At 37.5% G+C, this 7,588-nt stretch overlaps 1 protein-coding gene across 1 annotated transcript in view; it reads left to right on the plus strand.

Annotated features, from left to right (window-relative positions):
* The window catches only part of LOC139142760 (transmembrane protein 35B-like), a 110,747-nt gene that overhangs the window by 25,915 nt on the left and 77,244 nt on the right, over positions 1–7,588 (plus strand). The gene's annotated exons all lie outside the window — the stretch shown is intronic.

Raw genomic sequence — 7,588 nt, forward strand, 5'->3', positions numbered from 1 at the left:
AACAAGGTGGTTGTAGATTTTATTTAATTATAGCTAACATTAGAATAATTGGATGGCATTAATATGATATTCATTTTTCATTGAATGACCTGATAAACCTTTGAATTGGAAATGGTAAAGGTAAGAGGGAGCAACAAATTTTCAGGTCTCCTATAGGCAGTATAAAACTTTCAAGTCTCTCCTCTACCCCACAAATTTTCGAATCCCCCTGAATTCCTTTAGCCCCCTAACTGTTTTTGTGAAAGCAGTCTTAGGCTGTGAAAAATAGAACCACATGTAATGGCCAAAATGGAACTTGGTTACCTGAAATTACAAATAACAATAAAAAACAATGTTTCCTTTAACCAATTCATATTGATTTGGGTATAGCTATTACATATACGTTTTTATGTGCAAAATCATCAATGTTACTAACCTTGAAGTCAATTTTGGCAGGAACCATTTGTAACTTCCAGGAAACTGGACTTCACGAGGGAATTATGATATCCTGAAATTGCAAATAAAAGTTTAAAACCATGTGAAAGTGAAACAGATCATTGGATTTGTGTTACTTGTGACAAAGTAGTTGACTGTGATGAAAAACCCTTTTATGTGTTGACCTTGAGGTCAATGTTGGCAAAACTGTCAAAGAAAACTTACCTTTGACAGAGTGAAAGAGATCTCGAAATATATGGTTATGTTGCGACTAGAACACATTGAGTGGAAAAAATTAAAGTGAGTAAATTTAAAACATATCATCTAATCCACTAAAATGTCACTTCTTCAGACTGTATTATGATAGTTATTTATCTATACCTTTATTTATTGTACTGAGAATTCTATGGACATATTTAGTCCGAAATAAAGTGAAATAATAAATATTATAAAAACGTCTGCTTAAAAGGTTTGTTTACCTTATTTTCGAGGACGGTCTCATGATACAATTTTACAATTGTTTCACACCTATGGCATTACTGTCGATAGCTGTGATTCATAGCTGTGGTTAAGACTTTACACCCACACCGCAGGCGTTAAAAGTGGTAAAACTCAAAATCAGCCCGTAAAAGGCAGGAATCCCGTCTGGAAACAAAACAGCTTTATTACTTTGTTTCATTGAACTTACGCGTACCACTGTATTGGTAGTGGGGCTTTTGTTCGATAGCTGACCAATCAGCATCGTGATTTTCATGGCGGAACTACTCCACAACGCGACCATAACCAATTTCTGTAACTGCATGGCCTGCACAAGCGCTAAGAAATACATAAATGTGTATTATATGCACGTTCGTACGCATGGATTTTTTGTACCACCGTCACATCATGGTCGTACTGTGTCTGTAGAAGACTGCGCGTTCTTTTTATTCCGGAGGAGAACCATTAGATAGTGCCATTATTCTATACAAATTTCGTAAGTATCATGGCAAGATTATGTAAATAATAATATAGCAGAGTAATATACCAAAATGGCAAATAACAACTAAAGAAATAAATAACTAATTAGTGTACACCATCAAAATTGAAAGACAGTATAACAGTAACAGTAAATGTTTACTGACAAAATGAGTAAATGATCCAAAAAGTTACGAGTAGCTATTTAGAGTAGCCTCGGAAGAACAAATAGTCATTCAATATGATAAGACATCAAAATCTATGTTATACAATCATGCTGTACTTTGAGAACGCATTTTATTGCTGTTTGACTAAATATCTTTTGACGGGATGTCTCAAGTAAGGGGTTCCTAATATAGATGTGCACTTGGAAATAAAAACGTTCACAGACTTGCAAATACTCAAACGAAAATACTAGTACAGGTTTGAATATCTCACAAATCCAAATGCTGTTTTCCGAACTTTTATTGCGACATACGTCTTCATTGCATATTAAAGTATTGAAAACTTGCAATTTTACATCGTTCCCATGAAAGAATGAATGTTTAACTGAATATTGAAAACTTTATCAAAATATGGCACCGTAGTTTGTATGTCAGCTAACCTCCTTCAAACAAAGGTAAGTTAAAAGTCAGGCCAAGAAAATGTTAATATTGGTCTTATAATGTTGTTGAAGTTGAACAGTGAAGGTTGACAATATTACAGTGACACAAAATATACAACATCAACTCCTGTAAATAGCTGCTGTGTGCTCAAATTAATTACGTTCTGAAGACTAAAAAGATTAAAATAATATGTATCGCTAAGATAACCACTATGTTTAAGGTAGTACTCAGCTACACTTTGACGGTTTTGAACTTTTGTTCATACCTTGCTAAAAACTTCAATTCTCTTTCATAAACATGAATAACAACATACATAATTGTATAAACTTTCAGATCAGCGCAGCAAAGTATTAAAAATTTCCGTTACTGGTATTTGAAATGCAAATTAGAAACAAGATATTGTTTCATTTTCCACAAAAGTTGCAATTTGTAACATGTCTGAAAAGATCAATTTGCAGCATACAAACCATTACAATCAGATCTGAAGACGATCATAGAATGAAACTCAATTGAGTTACTTCTACACTTTGCCTGTAATATGCCGAACAATCATAGTATAAAGCTGTCTTGGGTCGCTTCTATTGTTCCAATTTTGCCTTTTCTGCAAACTAAAGTCGGAAATTTGCCTTTCAGTTGTACTGCAAACAGAGTCAAGTCATTAACGGCTTTGTATCTTTGTTTTGTTAATGTTTATTGGAAATTACTACTGTATATGAACAAATAAAATGTTCCCACCCCCTGTGTGTAACACTGGAGGAAATACAATTATAAAGACAGACTTGGATATTGCTACACAAGTCTTGATTTTAGGATCTTTGCTTAACATAACAGAAATCGTCTGTAGTTTAGATTGTTTAAAGATAAAATTAGCTTATTTCTCGTACACTTTCAGCATTTTCTGTGTAAGTCTTAAGATGTATGCCAAATCAAATTCCACATTTTAGTATGGAAAGAGCCCCAGAAAAGCTAATAATATACATTAATGCACATTTCAAACTGCTACTAAAATATACATAACAGTCACCAAGCTACGCCCTCTGAATCTTGAAATGGCACATAAAGCTGTTTAAAAGTTCTCCTACCCAAGATTTTAAGTCATACTTTTTGCCTAAAAGTTTTTTTTTCTAGGGGAATTTGCTATATTGTCTGTCATAATAATACAACTACATGACATTCATTATATTTTTTGTTGTAGGACCCGACAAAAAATTCTTGAGGATCCCTGAACGCTCCATGCTTGCCAGAGCCCTAGTCCTAATCTGTAACAATATCCTTGTCAATAAATCGATAACGCAATGGCTCTCAAAAGTCGCTCGGGTTGTTGGCAGCGTCAGTACTCTCAGCAAGACCAACAAGACATTGCCAAAGCTTTGCGATGTAACCTTTGTTTAAACACGTCACATATGTACACATGGCAGGCTGCACAACAAGTGTAAAAACAACCTGCCTAGCCACACTTTCCGTCAATGGAAGCAGGACTAGTAAACCTTGTTGTTTACCATTTCAGTGTTAACAAAACTGAAAGTGGCGCCTATCGAGCTTGTATGAATCAGGGGTCGCATGCTGGGAATTTATGCTGTTGTCTTTACCTGATTTTGACCAGCTTTTATTTTGTGTGGTTGGAAAATTGATAGTCTAGAATCGTTTCATAATTTCTGTGGCCCAATATTATGGATATCGAAACTGCGGAGAGCTTTAGGTACCGAAACTATATGGAGAGTAACTAGACTAGAAAGTGATTGCATGACTATAATTCTTTTGATAAACATGTAAACAGCGTTAAGCCAGCAGCAGTATCTTTCCTAGCCTCGCTGTTATTCATGTTTTTCGGTGTTAATATATTTTCTTCATGCTAACTTAATGTCACGCCAGGGCAACGCCCTTGAATATGTGTCACAAGATTTTTTTACCGCCAGCTCTCTCTGAAATGGTTACAGCATTGTTGGGCTGCGGAGTATTATTCGAGTACCAGTAATCTACAACGTGATATGGACCGGATGAGCTTAGTGAGAGAGGACCCAAGATAGTGTTCTAGAGTAGAGTCGTTTGATGGCTCTCTGGAAACCAAAGGATTAATACCAAGGGCATAACTGGCTGGCCAATGTTATTGGGGTTTCGCAGAACTACAGAACGACTGGCTACGTTAGTCAGATACGTTTGTGATGTATTTCTCTGTTTTGATACATGGTTTTGTCAAGGGACGAGGGTTCATGGTTATTCATTATTAATGCCGTATTGTACTGTACGCCAAGGTATTCCCATTGAGGTCCATCGGTTACCAGCCTGATCCAATCGACTATCACTTTATCATTGGCATATCACGACTGATAGTGGACGTTCTTATCTGGTTGGGGCCAACAAGAATGAAAATATCATTTGTGTGATTATATTGGTTGAAATGATTGGCGCAGCATGGACACTGTTACATGTTGGGGACACTCCTACCAACATAGCACTACCTTGTGGTTGTGCAATTGGTCTGCCCATCCTGCTTCTCAAGAAAGGTTTTTAGATGAAAGTTGACTGAACTCGAAGAGCACAATGTACATTGTATCAATAAGCGTTAAAGGTATGGCAATCGATCCCAGGGCCTAGGAGTGGCACATGTAAAACAGTGTGTATCTTTGCGTCAGGCGGAATAAACTATTGAGTGTATCTATTTACCCTGGAAATCTTAATCCTGACAGCTATGTGTGTACGCAACATAGAGCATAGAGCCCGTCGACGTTAATGACACAAAAAACCACGAGCAGCAAACAGGTATAGAGGTTTCGAACACAATCAATGTACCCGGTACTTCACCAATGTCTGTATCTTTGAACAGAGCTTGTAACAAGGTACAGTGGAAAGCACGTGGGACGTGTAGACCTATAACAGCCACTCATGTAGTTTGTGCATATTGACAAAGATTTTGCAGATCAACAACTTTGACGGAAAATGGACCGACCTTTCCTAACGTAATTTTTTCCTCCTTCTATTCAGCACAAAATTTTCGTATGGATATTGATGCGGGATTACAGTCGTTACGTGGTTGCAAATCCTTGTCGTATTGATGACTATACTGCGTAAACAGTCACTAAATAAACCTTGCACGCATTTACGAGAACAGTAGAATGATCATTAGTGTGCAAGGTCACTGTGTTATATGTCACGATAAAAAATTCTAGCTTTGAAATTTCTAGACGGTACAAAGGACGGGGCAGAATAAGAAAAGATTACGACCAATGTGTAACTGCCCATGCCACAGCTGACTCTATAACTTTCAGGGGCGTACATTGGTATAGAACGTAATGTTGATAGCAAGGTAGTTCTGCGTCCTGTGATAAACACGATTCCCAATATACCACGGCTGTTGAAGTTGAGCTGCTACCGTCGATCGAAAATTTTCAACACAAAGACATAATATCAATAATTTTGCGAGATTATAAGAGCCCGCCGTCTTCTCGCCTAATAGCTGCAATCAAGATTATTATGATAGAAGCAATTGACTGCCGAACACCTAATACACAATACGTAAAAATGGGTTATTCCTGTTGAGAAACACGACAGCAAATATCGCAATGTGAATTTCTTACTATCTTCCTCGCAATGAATTTTGCTCCCGAGTCTATTTTATCACGGCCACTGGACCATTTCTGACGATTTTTACTAACAAAGAATCAGTTCACACTCATCATGGAAACACATTGCAAAGACGTTCACAAAATTTCCATCACAGAAAAGATTACCGTAATCCCCAATTCAAAGATATAGGAAATGTATAATGGGTTGTTAGCTTGAAAAATCCCGAGCTGCAGCCGCTAAATACAAAATGCTTTTTCTTCTGAACAACTTCCAAACAACTTTACAACTACACTCCGGTGATCACATGACGGTTGTAATCGTACATGTGCTGCCGCCAATGGAGAATCAAAAGACTTCAAATCAAAAGTAAAAAAATATCGAAAAAATATCGATATCCAAGCAATGTGAAAAAGAGTAATTTTGATAGGGTCAATTTATTGTATATTATAAAAATGCCCGGGCTACTCGGAACAGCGTAAGATTATGATCTGAGTTGTTCGAATACTACACTCACACTGTAGGGTAAAAATGGGAACTCAGATCGTTATATACTGCTTCTGCCAAGCGAACCCGCTTAGGCTAAAGACGGTAAAATTACCATACATGTAATTATTGTTGCTAGTTTCTGTAAATTTTGCCGACTATTCGTTAGTAGTTGTCAAATTTCTTGAGTTTGTCCGAAAACTATTTCAGGGAATGACGTAAGTTTCAAGACACGTGAGTGCGAACGCAATATCGATATCGGGATAGAAAAGTCAGTTACAGACAATCGAGGAAGAACAGAAGAGTCTATTAATCAGCGAATTAAATGAATCCTAGGTTACTATGAAAGTAAAAAAGGTAATGTTGTGCCCTGGTTGGGAAAGAAAAGTTGATAAAGATTTCAAACAAACGTCAGATAATATTAGAGCAATTTAGTAAAAAACAAGCTCAGAAAAACGTATAGAGAAGAACGACATCACCGCGATCTTCAGACCTTTCATCGTGTTTCAGTCTGAACGTTCAACATTTGATGTATAGTGAATGGCAAGTGTGTTTTTTTGGACAACTCCGACAGAGATGAATGGATCGCGATTTAGTTTCATCGCCCCGACCCGACAGGAAATAATGCAGCTTATGGGCACCTGTATAATCGTCCCATGAACGTATCCAATGGCCGGCCACTGCATTGGCCTTTGACCATACATCGCCAGCAAACAACGGTTTTGGACGTCACGAGAGAAATTTTTCACCGTCTGTGAGCGGTTTAGTGATTTGTATAGGCATAGATCGGAATCGAGTTGATTTCGGCTGAAAGTAGTTAGAAAAGTAGTTTTTCGTGCTCGGTCCAAAATGGGTCCGCATGTCGCCGGTTTTGTCCATGTAACCGTTGGTCAAGTATTTTGCTCAGTAGATAGTAAGAATCGTTGTTGACATCGTAATCGATCCAATGTACACAACAAATGTTTGATCGTTTACACCTTTGCGCGTCCCCTCGTGATTGGCAGCTGTTTGAACGCTTTCATCAATTGTTCTTTGGACGCTTCAACACGGCATCGAAGCAGTTTTGGCATCAAATAGCAACTTAAAATGGAAAAAAAATGATAGAATTTCGCCACGAAGGTGATTCCACAAGTATTTACAAAACGTAATACGTTGGGACAGTGCTTTAATTTACACCATGGTTCTTGAAAGATCCGGATATTCGGGAGCGTTCGTTGACGCTGCTACCATGTGCCACTCATGTTGGATTATGAATGCCCAGGGAGATAGGGGTATTTATAGGCTCCTCCTCCCTTTAAGTATTGGTTGAATGGATAGGGGCATTAATAGTGCGACATCTTAGATCGGTAAGTTATACCCATTCGGACCATCTGTTACCACCACTTACTATTACCATAGTGGTTCAAGATAATCCGAATAAATCTTGAAATTCCGTCTAACGGAGTTCAATTCTTGGACAAGTTTGAATATGATATCACAACTGATAATTTAAAATGACCACTTTTATTGTACTTTTGCTTAATGTTAGAATCGCTAATTATTGAAATGTATGTGTACTCGGTCATACA

The sequence above is a fragment of the Ptychodera flava genome, chromosome 10 (assembly GCF_041260155.1).
Source record: "Ptychodera flava strain L36383 chromosome 10, AS_Pfla_20210202, whole genome shotgun sequence".
NCBI classification, from domain to species: domain Eukaryota; kingdom Metazoa; phylum Hemichordata; class Enteropneusta; family Ptychoderidae; genus Ptychodera; species Ptychodera flava.